Source organism: Elgaria multicarinata, chromosome 3 (assembly GCF_023053635.1).
Source record: "Elgaria multicarinata webbii isolate HBS135686 ecotype San Diego chromosome 3, rElgMul1.1.pri, whole genome shotgun sequence".
Lineage (NCBI taxonomy): Eukaryota > Metazoa > Chordata > Lepidosauria > Squamata > Anguidae > Elgaria > Elgaria multicarinata.
In genome coordinates, this window is record NC_086173.1 from 174,180,699 (window position 1) to 174,195,001 (window position 14,303).

Here is a 14,303-nt window from a genome sequence, read left to right on the forward strand (position 1 = left end):
AGGAGTGGTCTAATTGCCGCCTCTTTTAAAGAGGCCGGCACCACTCCCTCTCTCAAGGAGACATTTACAACCTCCTGGACCCAGCCGGCGATCCCCTCCTTATTTGATGTAATGAGCCAAGAGGGGCAAGGGTCAAGCACACAGGTGGTCGACCGGACTTGGCCAAGCACCTTGTCCACATCCTCGGGCCTCAATAACTGAAACTCATCCAATAAAACTGAACCGGACGGCGCTCCGAACACCTCTACTAGTGGAGCTGCATTAAGTGTGGTGTCCAATTCATGACGAATCTGAGCGACTTTATCTTCAAAGTGCCGTGCAAACTCGTCGCAGCGTGCTACCGAGGGTTCCACCATCTCTCGCCCTGGCCCAGAGTGTAACAGGCCACGAACCACACGGAAAAGCTCCGCCGGACGACACTGAGAAGATGCAGTGCTGGTGGAAAAGAACTGTCTCTTTGCCACCCTCACTGCCACAGAATAGGCTTGATAGTGAGCTCTAGCCCGTGTTCGATCAGACTCAGCAAGAGTTTTCCTCCACCTGCGTTCTAGCCGTCTGCCCTCTTGCTTCATTGCCCTCAGCTCAGGTGTATACCAAGGAGCTGACCGGGCTCTGCTCAGAGGGAGAGGGCGCTTGGGCGCAATCGTGTCAACTGCCCGAGTCATCTCTGCATTCCACAGAGCGACCTGGGCTTCGACAGGAGCACCGGCCATACCAGCAGGAAAATCCCCCAGAGCCCTCTGGAATCCATTGGAGTCCATTAGCCTCTGGGGCGGACCATTTTAATAGGCCCCCCACCCTTGCAGAGGGGAAAGGCTGCCGAAAGTCTAAACCTCAATAGGAAGTGATCTGACCATGACAAGGGGGTAGATGTTAATTCCCCCACTTTCAGATCACCATCCTCCTGCCCAGTTGAGAAAACCAAGTCAAGCGTGTGTCCCTTTGCATGTGTTGGGCCGATGACATGTTGAGACAGCCCCATGGTTGTCATGGAAGCCATGAAGTCCTGAGCTGCCCCGGATACAGGAGCCTCAGCATGGAAGTTGAGATCCCCCAGAACCACCATCCTGGGGGTCCTCAACACCAGATCCAAGACAACCTCCGTCAGCTCAGGCAGGGAGACTGTGGGGCAGCGGGGTGGACGGTACACCAGCAGAATCCCTAATCTGTCTCGAGTACCCAACACACAGTACAGACACTCCAGACCAGCACTCGACTGAACAGGAAGCCTAGAGAGGGAGATTGTATTCCTATAGACCACGGCAACCCCCCCTCCCCGGCCCTCGAGTCTGTGCTGGTGCTGCACCGAGTACCCAGGAGGGCAGAGCTGGGTGAGAGCAACCCCTCCCAGTTCACCCACCCAAGTCTCAGTGATGCATACCAGGTCAGCCCCCTCATCCACAATCAGATCATGGATGAGAGAGATTTTGTTTTGGACTGACCTGGCATTCAGCAGAAGCACAACCAAACCCGAGGGCAAGCTGGTAAGGCCGCCAGGAACCATTTGGTTGGGGGGAAAACCAGAAGAGGGGATAGCTGTAAGGAATCTGTCCCCTCTTCTCCTCATCTGAACTGTTATTCCCCCATCGCCATAACTCCCCTTATCCGTGACCACAGCTATGTGAGCACCCCCTCGCCCCCCTGAACTCCCCAGGCACATATTTAAAAATACAAATAGTAAAATAGAATGAAAAGAGATAAAACGCCACAACTTGCTGCCGTTAATCTGGTTGTTAACCGAAGGTAGCAGGACTAGTGTCTTCTTTCCTCTTTCCTCTGCTCATTGCACGCAGAGGCGCGCGCAGAGGCGCTGCCCCTGGCAGCCTGGCCCTTATACCTGTGGAATGGAGAGGGCAGTCAGCTGATGTTGATGTCCGTCAGGTGGGGTGGGGGGAGATGGCAGAAACAAGCTGCAGAAGGGCTTTTCCCCAACCCCAAACACACTCCCCTTCACTGCCCCTGGCAGCCTGGCCCTTATACCAAAAGCTGATTTTATAAACTCAGAACTATGATAAGCAAGGTCCCATGGCAAGTGACCCTAATGAGAAAACAAGTCCAAGATGGGTGGGAATATTTAAAAAAAGAAATTTTAACAGCACAATTACAAACCATTCCAACAAGGAAAGAAAGATAGAAGACAACAGAAGAAACCAATGTGGCTCCACAAAAATCTTAGGGATGATCTGAAAACAAAAAAGGGATACATACAGGAAGTGGAAAGAAGGCCAGGCTACAAAAGAAGAGTACAGACAAGTGGCGCAGAAGTGCCGAAATGGCGTCAGGAAGGCTAAAGCTGTGAATGAGCTGAGATTATGAAGTGAGACTGAAAGAACTGGGCATGTTTAGCCTGGAGAAGAGAAGATGGAGGGGAGACATGAGAGCACTCGTCAAATACTTAAAAGGTTGTCACACAGAGGAGGGCCAGGATCTCTTCTCGATCCTCCCAGAGTGCAGGACACGGAATAACGGGCTCAAGTTAAAGGAAGCCAGATTCCGGCTGGACATCAGGAAAAACTTCCTGACTGTTAGAGCAGTGCGACGGTGGAATCAGCTACCTAGGGAGGATGTGGGCTCTCCCACACTAGAGGCATTCAAGAGGCAGCTGGACAACCATCTGTCAGGGATGCTTTAGGGTGGATTCCTGCATTGAGCAGGGGGTTGGACTCGATGGCCTTGTAGGCCCCTTCCAACTCTGCTATTCTATGATTCTATGGTTCTATGATTAGCGAGGGATGCTAAAAGCAATAAAAAGGCTTTCTTCAGACACGTGAATAGTAAAACACACAGGAAAGAAATGGTGGATCAACTGCTTCACGAGGATGGGTAATTGATAACAGATGACAAAGAAAAGCCTGAAGTGCTGAATTCCTACTTTGGCTCAGTCTTTTCCCAAAAGTGGGTCTATGACCCCTCTGGAGAAAGTGAAGCACAAGTATGAGGGGGCAGGATTGCAGTCTGAGATTGATAAACAAATGGTCAAGGAACACCTAATTTCCTTGAATGAGATCAAATCTCCAGGGCCTGATGAACTGCATCCTAGAGTAATGAAGGAGCTAGCGGAAGAACTCTCAGAACCACCGTCTATTATCTTTGCGAAATCATGGAAGACAGGTGAGGGGCTGTATGTCTGGAGGAGGGTAACGTTGTCCCTTCTTCAAACAGGGCAAAAAGGAGGAACCTGGGAAAAGACAGGCCAGTCAGTTTGGCATCCATCCCTGGGAAAATTCTGGAGCAGATTCTAAAGAAGTTAATCTGTAAGCACCTTGAAAACAATGCAATAATTACTAGAAGCCAACAGGGATTTGTCAAGAACAAATCCTGTCAGACTAATTTGACCTCATCATGATATTCCGATAAACAAAAGAGCTAAAAGTGGGCTAGATGGAACAACTATTAGATGGATACATAGTTGGCCACAGACTCAGACTCAAAGAATGCTTATCAACAGTACCTTCTCAATCTGAGGGGAAGTAAGGAGTGGGGTACCGCAGGGATCAGTCCTGGGCCCAGTGCTCTTCAACATTTTTATTAAATGTTGAAGAAGGTGCAGGGAACGCTTATCAAGTTTGCAGATGACACAAAATTCTTTGATGCAGCTTAAGGCTGCTGCTCTGAGCAAAGCTCTTCTCGCACTCAAAGCATTTCTAGGGCTTCTCCCCAGTGTGAATTCTTTGATGCAGCATAAGTGTTTCTCTGCGAGCATAGCTCTTCCTGCACTCAAAGCATTCATGGGGCTTCTCCCCAGTGTGAATTCTTTGATGCCGCTTAAGTTTGCTGCTTTCAGAAAAGCTCTTCCCGCACTCAAAGCATTTATAGGGCTTCTCCCCAGTGTGAATTGTTTGATGCCGCTTAAGTTTGCTGCTTTCAGAAAAGCTCTTCCCGCACTCAAAGCATTTATAGGGCTTCTCCCCAGTGTGAATTCTTTGATGCCGCTTAAGGCTGATGCTCTGAGCAAAGCTCTTCCCGCACTCAAAGCATTTATAGGGCTTCTCCCCAGTGTGAATTCTTTGATGCAGTATAAGTGCTTCTCTGCGAGCAAAGCTCTTCCCGCACTCAAAGCATTTATAGGGCTTCTCCCCTGTGTGAATTACTTGATGCTGCTTAAGCTGTGTCCTCTGAGCAAAGGTCTTCCCACATTCTAAGCATTTATAGGGCTTCTCCCAAGTGTGAATTCTTTGATGCTCCTTAAGGCTTGAGCATTGAGTAAAGCTCTTTCCGCACTCTAAGCATTTATAGGGCTTCTCCCCAGTGTGAATTCTTTGATGCTGCTTAAGGCTGATGCTGTCAGCAAAGCTCTTCCCGCACTCTAAGCATTTATAAGGCTTCTTTCCAGTGTGAATTCTTTGATGCCGCTTAAGGCTGATTATGTGAGCAAAGCTCTTCCCGCACTCTAAGCATTTATTGGGCTTCTCCCCAGTGTGAATTCTTTGATGCAGCTTAAGCTGTGTCCTCTGAGCAAAGGTCTTCCCACACTCAAAGCATTTATTGGGCTTCTCCCCAGTGTGAATTGTTTGATGCCGCTTAAGGCTGATGCTGTGAGCAAAACTCTTCCCGCACTCAAAGCATTTATAGGGCTTCTCTGCAGTGTGAATTTTTTGATGCTGCTTAAGGTGTGTCCTCTGAGCAAAGGTCTTCCCACACTCAAAGCATTTATAGGGCTTCTCCCCAGTGTGAATTCTTTGATGCCGCTTAAGGCTGATTCTGTGAGCAAAGCTCTTCCCGCATTCTAAGCATTTATAGGGCTTCTCCCCAGTGTGAATTCTTTGATGCAGCATAAGTGTTTCTCTGCGAGTAAAGCTCTTCCCGCATTCTAAGCATTTATAGGGCTTCTCCCCAGTGTGAATTCTTTGATGCAGCATAAGTGCTTCTCTGCGAGCAAAGCTCTTCCCGCACTCAAAGCATTTATAGGGCTTCTCCCCAGTGTGAATTGTTTGATGCTGCTTAAGGCTGATGCTGTGAGCAAAGCTCTTCCCGCATTCTAAGCATTTATAGGGCTTCTCCCCAGTGTGAATTCTTTTATGCCGCTTAAGTTCTGAGTTGAAAGTGAATTGTTTTTCACACACTAAGCATTGAACGTTAGAATGAATCTTCTGAGTTTTACTCTGTTTCTTCCTTTTACGAATGTCCTTTTTATTTGGTGCTTCTAGTATTGGAGTTTCACAGATGTCTGATACTTCCAAAGAAATAGATTCATTTTCCCTCTTCTCTTCAGTTTCAGTTTTCCTTCTCTGGTGTAGGCCATTTTTCTTGCTCTCCTTGTGATCACCTGCAAGTATAAACACAGAAATCATCTTGAAATCTTGGAACAAAACAAATGGTTGCTGATTTGATTCACAGGATAAAAAAAAAATCGTTGGTGAGGCAGATCCTTCCAAACACATTAAATATCCTGACGATCAATAGAACTGAGAACTAGACTGCCATACAATGCTTTCATTTATATGGAGTAACTCAAATAAAGTAGTTGGGAGAATAAATGAACAACATAAAATACTGTAAAAATAAAATACACTTAAAATCTGCCATTGTTTCCTAGCTGATCATTTAACTGGGAACAGGAAAGTGGGAATTCAACCCTAATGGTTATTTTCAATGGCTAGTTAAATCTTAAAATGAAAAGCAAGCTTTCCAGAGCTGTCTTCTGAAAAGGCTTAACTCTCCTCTCCTCCATGGAGACCATTAAGATAATATCTGTAACATCTTCAATATGATGCAGATGCAATTATAGCAGCAAAGTCAGATGGATTGGCAGCCATCTCTGCCACAGAGCAAGTCCATCAATGGGCTTTGCTCAACGTTTTGTCAGGTCTTCGGAGTCAATGACGTTTGTATTCTGCACTGACACAAAGAAAGAAGAGCTGAAATTCCACCTTCCAGGATCTGGCAAAAAGGCAGAGAGGGAGCCTTACCCAGAGGAATCCCATTCCTTACCCAGAGAGGCCAGGATCCCACGATTCTCCGCCATGACTTCTTTGTGCAGAGTCCTCTGGCCTGGATCCAGCAGAGCCCACTCCTCCTCCGAGAAATGCACGGCCACCTCCTCAAAGGTCACCAGACCCTGAAAGAAGAAGAAGAAATGATGTTCTCTTTAAGCATTATGTAGCAATCCATGAAGACAAGGATGGTGAGGTCCTCTTTCTGAATGCCAAAGCACTGCGAGTGACATTCAAGGCCTTCCTAGCAGCCATCTTCCTTGATGGGCTTTCGGAAGCAGGCTAAAAATTTTTGTTCAAGCAGGCCTTTGGAGAATAATCCAGCCCTCCATCTTTGTTAATGTCTTATAATTTTGTTGTGTATTTTTAATTGTTTATGGTTTTGTTTCCCTCCCCCCCCATGTATATTTTAAACTTTGTAAGGCCGCCTTGAGGCCCAGCATTGGCAAAAGGCGGGATACAAATAAATATAATAATAATAATAATAAGAGCAAAGGCTGAAGGGGCAGGTTCTTCCAGGACCAAAGAGATGTGCAAGGGACGGAGGCCCCCAGGACTCCCCTACCTGCCCAGGCTGTGCAGAAACCGCTTCCGCTCCACCACCAAGCCAACGAGGTCCAGAAGGAGCCCCCAGGATCAGTTCACTTCCCCTGCAGGTTGTTTTGCTCCCTGTGAGGAAGGTAAAGAAGGTGAGAAGGTAAGTTCACATTCTTAACTATTCCCATTTTCATTGTTTATTTTCATTGTTTTTTTATTTATTGCATTTGTTTACCATACCATAGCCGAAGCACTTAAAAACAATATCCAAATATTTAAAACTGCGAAAACATACAATATACACATACATATAAAACTACTATAACAAATTTTAAAACTATGACCCTATAAAAACAGACCCAGGCTAATTAATTACATATTACTAATTACATATTGCTAATTACATATTGCTAATTACATATTGCTTGACCTGGCACTGAAAAGATAACAATGTCGGTGCCATGTGAACCAAATTGGGGAGATTGTTCCACAGTTGGGAGGGCCACCACAGAGAAGGCCTCTCCTTTGTTGTCGTCCTCTGATCTTCCCTCTGAGTAGGTGCCTGGAGGAGGACCTTAGTTGGTGAGTGTGTAAGACCGGGCCAGAGTGGGTCTGATACCCTCGAACCACATTACTAAACAACATTTCCTTTTTGAGTATCTCCCCCAGCAAAATCAGGCTCAAGGAGAACATTAAGACAGCTCATGCACTTCAGGCATAATTGAGGGAGGGAGACCATGGGGAAATACGTGCACTAATCCTTACCCAGTGAGGAGGGTCCTCCGTCCCCCTCCTGCAAGATCCACCTGTCCAGCGGCCTCTGTGTGATGCCCGGTGGAGCCTTCTCTGCCTCAGGGATATCTGTGGGTGCTCTGGCCAACATCCCCTCGACCTGAAGCAGGAGGGAGGATTCCAGGCAGAGAAGAGCGATTAGAGAAGGAAAGAAACGGCTCAGGTCAAGGCCAAGGGCAGCGTTTCCCAATCGCTTTGCCCTTCAGGTCTCATTCTAAAGTTGATCTACCATCCAAGCCACACAGCACAGGAACTTGTGTCTTTGTCAGGGGGCTGAGAGTTCAACCCTGATATCCAGCATTTTCCACTGTAAACACAGCAGTTTGGCGTCTACAAATGCTATTCCTGTTCTGTTGGGAGGACTCTCACACTGACACTCTGATCCCCTCCTTCCCCAGAACTTCACAAACCCATTCATTTCTCCTGTGATCATAAGAACGTAAGAAGAGCACAAGCAGGACATGAGTGCAACAGCAACCTCCTGCACGCGTTCCCCAGAAACCGGTGTACATATAATCATAGAGTTGGAAGGAACCTACAAGGCCAGAGTCCAACCCCCTGCTCAATGCAGGAATCCACCCTAAAGTATACCTGAAAGGTGGTTGAACAGCTGCCTCTTGAAGGCCTCTAGTGTGGGAGAGCCCACCACCTCCCTAGGTCACTGATTCCTTTGTCATACTGCTCTAACAGTCAGGAGGTTTTTCCTGATGTCCTGCTGGAATCTGGCTTCCTTTAACTTGAGCCCGTTATTCCGTGTCCTGCACTCTGGGAGGATTGAGAAGAGATCCAGGCCCTTCACTGTGTGACAACCTTTTTAATATTTTAAGAGTGCTATCTTGTCTCCTCCCAATCTTCTCTTCTCCAGGCTAAACATGCCCAGTTCTTTCAATCTCTCCTCATAGAGCTTTGTCTCCAGACCCGTGATCATCCTCATGGCCCTCCTTTGAACACGCTCCAGCTTGTCTGCATCCTTCTTGAAGTGTGGTGTCCAGAACTGGACCCAATACTCAAGATGTGGTGTAACCAGTGCTGAATAGAGGAGAACCAGTTCTTCACACAATTTGGAAGCTCTATTAATGCATCCCAGAATGGTATTTGCTTTTTTTGCAGCCACATCACACTGTTGGCTCATATTCAGCTTGCGATCTACAACAATTCCAAGATCCTTCTCCTTTGTAGTATTGCTGAGCCAAGTATCCCCCATCTTGTAACTGTGCATTTGGTTTCTTTTTCCTGGGTGTAGAACTTGGCATTTATCCCTATTCAATTTCATCCTGTTGTTTTGAGCCCAGTGCTCCAGCCTATCAAGATCACTTTGAAGTTTGTTTCTGTCTTCCAGGGTATTAGCTATCCCACCCAATTTGGTGTCATCTGTAAATTCGATAAGCGTTCCCTGACCTCCTCAACTAATTGAGGAGTAAGTAATCTCTGAAATTTGCTCCTGATTAGGCTGCTTTTCAAATCCTAAAACGTGAAACAACCGTACTCACGGCCTGTATGCTCCCTTAAAGGGGACTGAGTGGACTGATATGATGCTTAAAACATAGTTAAGACAAACCTAATAATACTTACTACATATACGAATGAAAATATGTATCAAAATAATGTCAAGAAATGACAGAAAAGGAATACAACAGAGCTGTACTTTAAAATAGAAGAACAGGATTACAACCAAGGCATCCATTTACACTCTTCGTTGAGTCCTTGTGGTTGTAATGTCCTTAAGGTGAAAATCCAGAATATTTCCCTCCTTCGTAGTTGATGGTCTACTCTTGTCCCACATCCTTGAAACCTTTCAATAATCCAGAATCTCAGGTCTTTGTCATCATGGCCCATATCAAGAAAATGCTTGTCCAGACGTGGCTGAAGTCTTTTGCAGTGAATGCAGCTTTTGCGATTCGTGCCATCAAGCGTCCATGTAATTTATTGTACATTGGTATGGCCACAAGAACCATCAGAACCCGCATCTGTGAGCACAAAAGCTGCATTCGCTCCAAAAGTGTAAGTTTTCTTAAACTTACTTTGTTTACAGGAGGGAGGATCCCAGACAGAGAAGGGGGAGGTGGGAAGGAAAGAAATGGGTCAGGTCAAGGCAAGGGCAGCATTTCCCATTCGCTTTACCTTTCAGGTCTCATTCTAAAGTGGATCTACCATCCAAGACAAAAAGCCATGTGTCTTTGTCAGGGGGCTGAGATATCAACCCTGGCATAAGCAAAGCGCTTGAACACCCTCCAAAAACCAGCCAGGAGGAAAGACAGAACCTCCCAGACATTCCCTGATATCCAGCATCTTCCGCTGTAAAAACAGCAGTTTGGCGTCTACGAATGCTCTTCCTGTCCTGTTGGGAGGAGACTCTGCCACTGGCTGAAGAAGGATCCCCTCCTTCCCCAGAACTTCATAAACCCATTCATTTTTCCTGTGATCATAAGAACATGAAAAAAGCCATTCTGGATCAGAACAAGGGTCCATCTCCTCCAGGATTCTCTCCCCACAGTGGTCCATCAGCTGTTGTCCATGAACTCACAAGCAGGACATGAGTGTCACAGCACCCTCCAGCCCATGTTCCCCAGCAACTGGTGTACATAGACACACTGCTTAGGATACTGGAGGTAGGATATAGCCATTCATAGCCTTCTCCTCCAAAAAATTGTCTAACCCGTTTAAACAGTCAAAATTCATGGCCATCCCTGCATCCTCTGGTAGGGAATTGCATATTTTAACAACGGCCTGCTCTACACATGACTATACTTGCAGGTGTCATTGGAAATTGGGGCATCTCTTCCTTAGAGGACATGTAAAATAAAGATGAGGGAAGTATTAAGAACACAGTCCCTGCTAGTCATCAGGATGAAATGCTCTCACCTGCTCTTGGTCCTCTGCCTGGCTCAGGAGGAAGCCTTCTGCCAGGGCCACCGCCTGGGAAGTGGTCTCCGCTCCACACTCTCTGACCCAGCGCTCCACCTCCGGGGACAGGACAGCCAGGAACGGCTCCAGGACCACCAGGTCCAGCATCTCAGCTTTCGTGTTCCTTTCTGGCTTCAGCCACTGGCGGCAAAGGTGGTGGAGTCGGCTGCAAACCTCTCTGGGCCCTTCGGCCTCCTGGTAGCAGAAGTCCCTGAAGCCCTGGCGCTCCGTCTCTGAGCAGGTGTTGCTCCCAGGCTGGTCCTCCTGCACTCTTCCTTCCCAGGGCTCTGCACTGCTCCCTCCCTGTATGTTTCCTGCCTCAGGGCCAGCAAAGCTTTGCTCTTTCATCTTCATTCTCTTCTGCTCCCACCAGGACTCGAAACAGTCTCCTTCCTTGGCTGCCAATTTTTCCTTTGAGGCAGGGACTGTGCTGCGCTGTAGGAATTAAAACGGAGAGTGTGAAGGAGGCACACCAGGGTTCTCCGTGAGAAGGTTCCCACCTTCCCACCTTGGCAAAACCTCGTAACGGAGCCAGATGGCTGCTTGGCTGATCATTCTGCTGAAGGATGGCTGAACAACCGCCCCCCCCCTCCAGCAACAAGGCCCATGTGCCTTCCCCAATAATTTGCTTCCTGTAAACACCAGCCTGGCAAGGTAGGCCACAGGCCCAAACTTCAGTGCTGATATTTCAAGGGGGTGTCGAGGAACCCTGGAAAGGCGCGTCTCCTCTAAGTGGGATCACTGAGTGGTGCTCAAAGACTCGAAGACACGTTTCTCTCTTTCGAGAAAGTTTATTACAAGCAGCGCTTAGCACTGCAAGGCGGAAGCCCTCAGAGGACCCAAAGAACTGCCCGCTATTTTCAGGAAAGCCTTAACCTCCTTATAGGGTCAGTCCCCTTCGAAACAAGGCAGAACCGCTCCATGGAATACGTCAATCATAAAACAGTAACAGGTAAGCCTCTCAGCCAGTTGTAAGTAAGGATTTTACGCATGTGCAGAGTGCAATCTTTTCAAGGACAGAAAAACAAGACGTCAATGATTACTGAGAAACTTGTGCCCGTCTGTTCATTTCATGGTTAGCTGTTTCTAAAGCAAGCCACGACACCCTCTAACGGTCCTAGGAGGCACACAATCTTGTGAAACTAGTGTTTCAATACCCTTCACAAGACTTCGTCTCACGGTTGCAACCTTAATACATTTTCCAGTTACTGCGGAAGCGTAGATACTTTGATTTCTAGAGAAGAGGCCCAAAGCAATTATATTCGCACAGGGTGGGCTCAGGGGAAGCCCACATAGCTATTTGCTTGAATTCTTCGACAGGGTGCAGCTGAGAAGAACAGGCCCCCCTCCTTGTTCGTAAGAGCCAGCACCTGTCTCCAAGGGGGCTCCGCGACCCCCGTCCCAAAGGAACCAGATTTGTGGTTGAAAATGAAGTTCTGACTCTGCCCCAACGGGAGAGAGAGAGAGAGTGTAACCAGAGCTGAATTAATGCCATTAAAAGTTAATAATGTGTGAACGTTTATTTTAAAAGTTAAGCTAGAAAACACTGAATACTTTTTCAGCTTTTTAAACACATGAAATATGCCACTAAGGAAGCCTTAAGAGATGAATGGTTTAGGGTGACCCTATGAAAACGAGGACAGGGCTCCTGTATCTTTAACAGTTGTACCGTTAGATCAATGTTCTTTCACCCAGGGACGAAATCCAAACAGCCCCTAAGCACAACTCCACACGTTCTGCGACAGAGGGTTCAAAAGCGCTTTATTGATTAGTAATCAAGGTCTGGTCTCTTCAAAGGGAGCAATCAGACAAAGACATTGGGAATTCAGCACAGCATTTGAAGCCTGCAAGGGGCAGGGCCCTGTTGCAGCATAAACCAATCAGAACATAACACTGGAGCATAGCTAATTTTGCTAAACAGTTCTCTCTGTTCTGTAAACAATACCTTTGGCCTTACAGTAAGTTACAGAAAGTTAACTTTGACCCAGGAGCACTGGAGCCAAAGCGCTTGTTTATGTTAGATAAGACAGATGCGAGGATGCACTCAAGGAGATATTCTCGCATACATGACATTTTGCCTGCTGTATAATGGCTACTTTACAGCTTCCTTTAGAAAATGGAGGCACCTATGCTAACAGTACTGCAGTACGGCAATGGAACCAGTGACCAAGGGAGGTTGTGGGCTCTCCCCCCCTAGAGGCCTTCAAGAGGCAGATGGACAACCACCAGTCAGGGATGCTTTAGGGTGGATTCCTGCATTGAGCAGGGGGTTGGACTCGATGGCCTTGTAGGCCCCTTCCAACTCTATCTTTAACAGTTGTGTTGAAAAGGCATTTTCAGTGGCTACCATTTGCATACATGGATCACCTGGTGAATTTCCCTTTTCTATGCCCTCTCTGCTCCCAGCACTTGAACCCCAAAATTGCAACAGAGTAACATCGATTTCTCCCCATTCTCAGGATGTCAATATCGGGCTCACTTGATACATCAAAGAGGGACGTACGAAAACCAACAGCAGGCTCCCTTCTTAATCAACAAAAGTGCCCCAGGTTTTATTTCGAAGGCCTCGTGACCAAAGTGACTTGCCCAAGGACCTCCACTTCCCTTACTCGGCTCCGTCCTTTTTCCTCTGCTGCCCCTCATGCCTGGAACGCTCTTCCAGAACACTTGAGAACTACCAACTCAATCACAGCTTTTAAAACTCAGCTAAAAACTTTTCTTTTCCCTATAGCTTTTAAACTTTGAGTTTGTTCTAACTCCATACTGTTAGCTTCACCCTACCCGGTGCCTGTTTACACTTCCCTGTGCCTGTTTGCATTCTCTTTCCCTCCTTATTGTTTACTACAACTTTATTAGATTGTAAGCCTATGCGGCAGGGTCTTGCTATTTACTGTGTATAATCTGTACAGCACCATGTACATCGATGGTGCTATATAAATAAATAATAATAATTAAAAAAATAATAATTATTAATTTTACTTATTCACTAGGTTTGAAACAGGGCGGGGAAACAAAACCAAAAATGCAATGCAAACAGGACACCAGGGCAGCCTTTTGCCTGCAGGGGGGACATTCCTCCTCCCCACCTGTCACCTTTCCTCTTGGGTCCCTCCCAGACACCCCCCCTTTCTCCAGCCTTCCCTTCCGCGATCCCCTAGTTATGGGGAGGGAAGGAGGTGCAAGGTGTGGGGGGGTCTCTTGGAGGGGCCCCAAGTGGGTCAGTCCCCTGGAGACGGCTCCCTCGTTCTTCCCAGCCACGCCCTGCCCCAAACCCACCTGTCCTGGGGGGGGGGGCTCTTTCCGCCCCCTCCCCCCTGGGACCCCCTTGCAATCTGCACTCGCCGGCTCCTTTGCTGGGGAAAAGAGGCTGCAGGCGGCGGACAGACGAAGCTCGTAGGCGCAGGGGGAGAATCCCAGGCTCCTTTGCAATGGGGAGGGGGAGGAAGTGTGGGGCGGGAAGGGAGGGTGCTCATCCAGCCTTGGTTCTAGGACCCAGCCCCCTCTCCGCCTCTTTAACCCTCCGATGGAGGCAGCACTAGAGAGCCGCAGAGGCTCCTGGCAAAGACACGGACCTGGGAAGGGGGCTTTTCCATTGGGGGGTGGGGACTTTTCTCCCCCTCTGCAGCATCGCTGCCCCATCTGCTCCTGGGGGCTTTGTGGGATCCAGAGCCATAAAACAGCATCCCCCAACCTGGTGTGATTCCAATTCGACCAGCTCTTATCAGGTGTGATGTATAGCTATGCTTGTTTCACCTAATTCTCCCCGGGGAAGGACAGGTAGCAGATACTTTTAATTTATAGCTATTATGCAAGGTACATATGGGAGGAGGTGTTCCTTCAGATAGCCTGGCCCCAAGCCGTTTAGGGGTTTAAATGTCAATACCAGCACTTTGAATCGGGCCTGGACCTGGACTGGCAGCCAGTGAAGGTGGAAAAGGACCGGAGAGATGTGGTCTCACCGGCCAGTCCCTGTTAGTAACCGTGCTGCCCTGTTTTGTACCAGATGAAGTTTCCGGACCGTTTTCAAAGGCAGCCCCACGTATAACGCATTGCAGTAATCCAACGAGAGGTTATCAGAGCATGGATAACTGTAGCTAGGCTATCTCTGTCCAGATAAGGGCGCAGCTGGTATTTGAT

At 47.7% G+C, this 14,303-nt stretch overlaps 1 pseudogene; it reads right to left on the reverse strand.

The window, feature by feature from the left end:
• Positions 1 to 1,831: 1,831 nt before the first annotated feature.
• The window catches only part of LOC134395817 (zinc finger protein 850-like), a 51,685-nt pseudogene continuing 39,213 nt past the window's right edge, over positions 1,832 to 14,303 (reverse strand).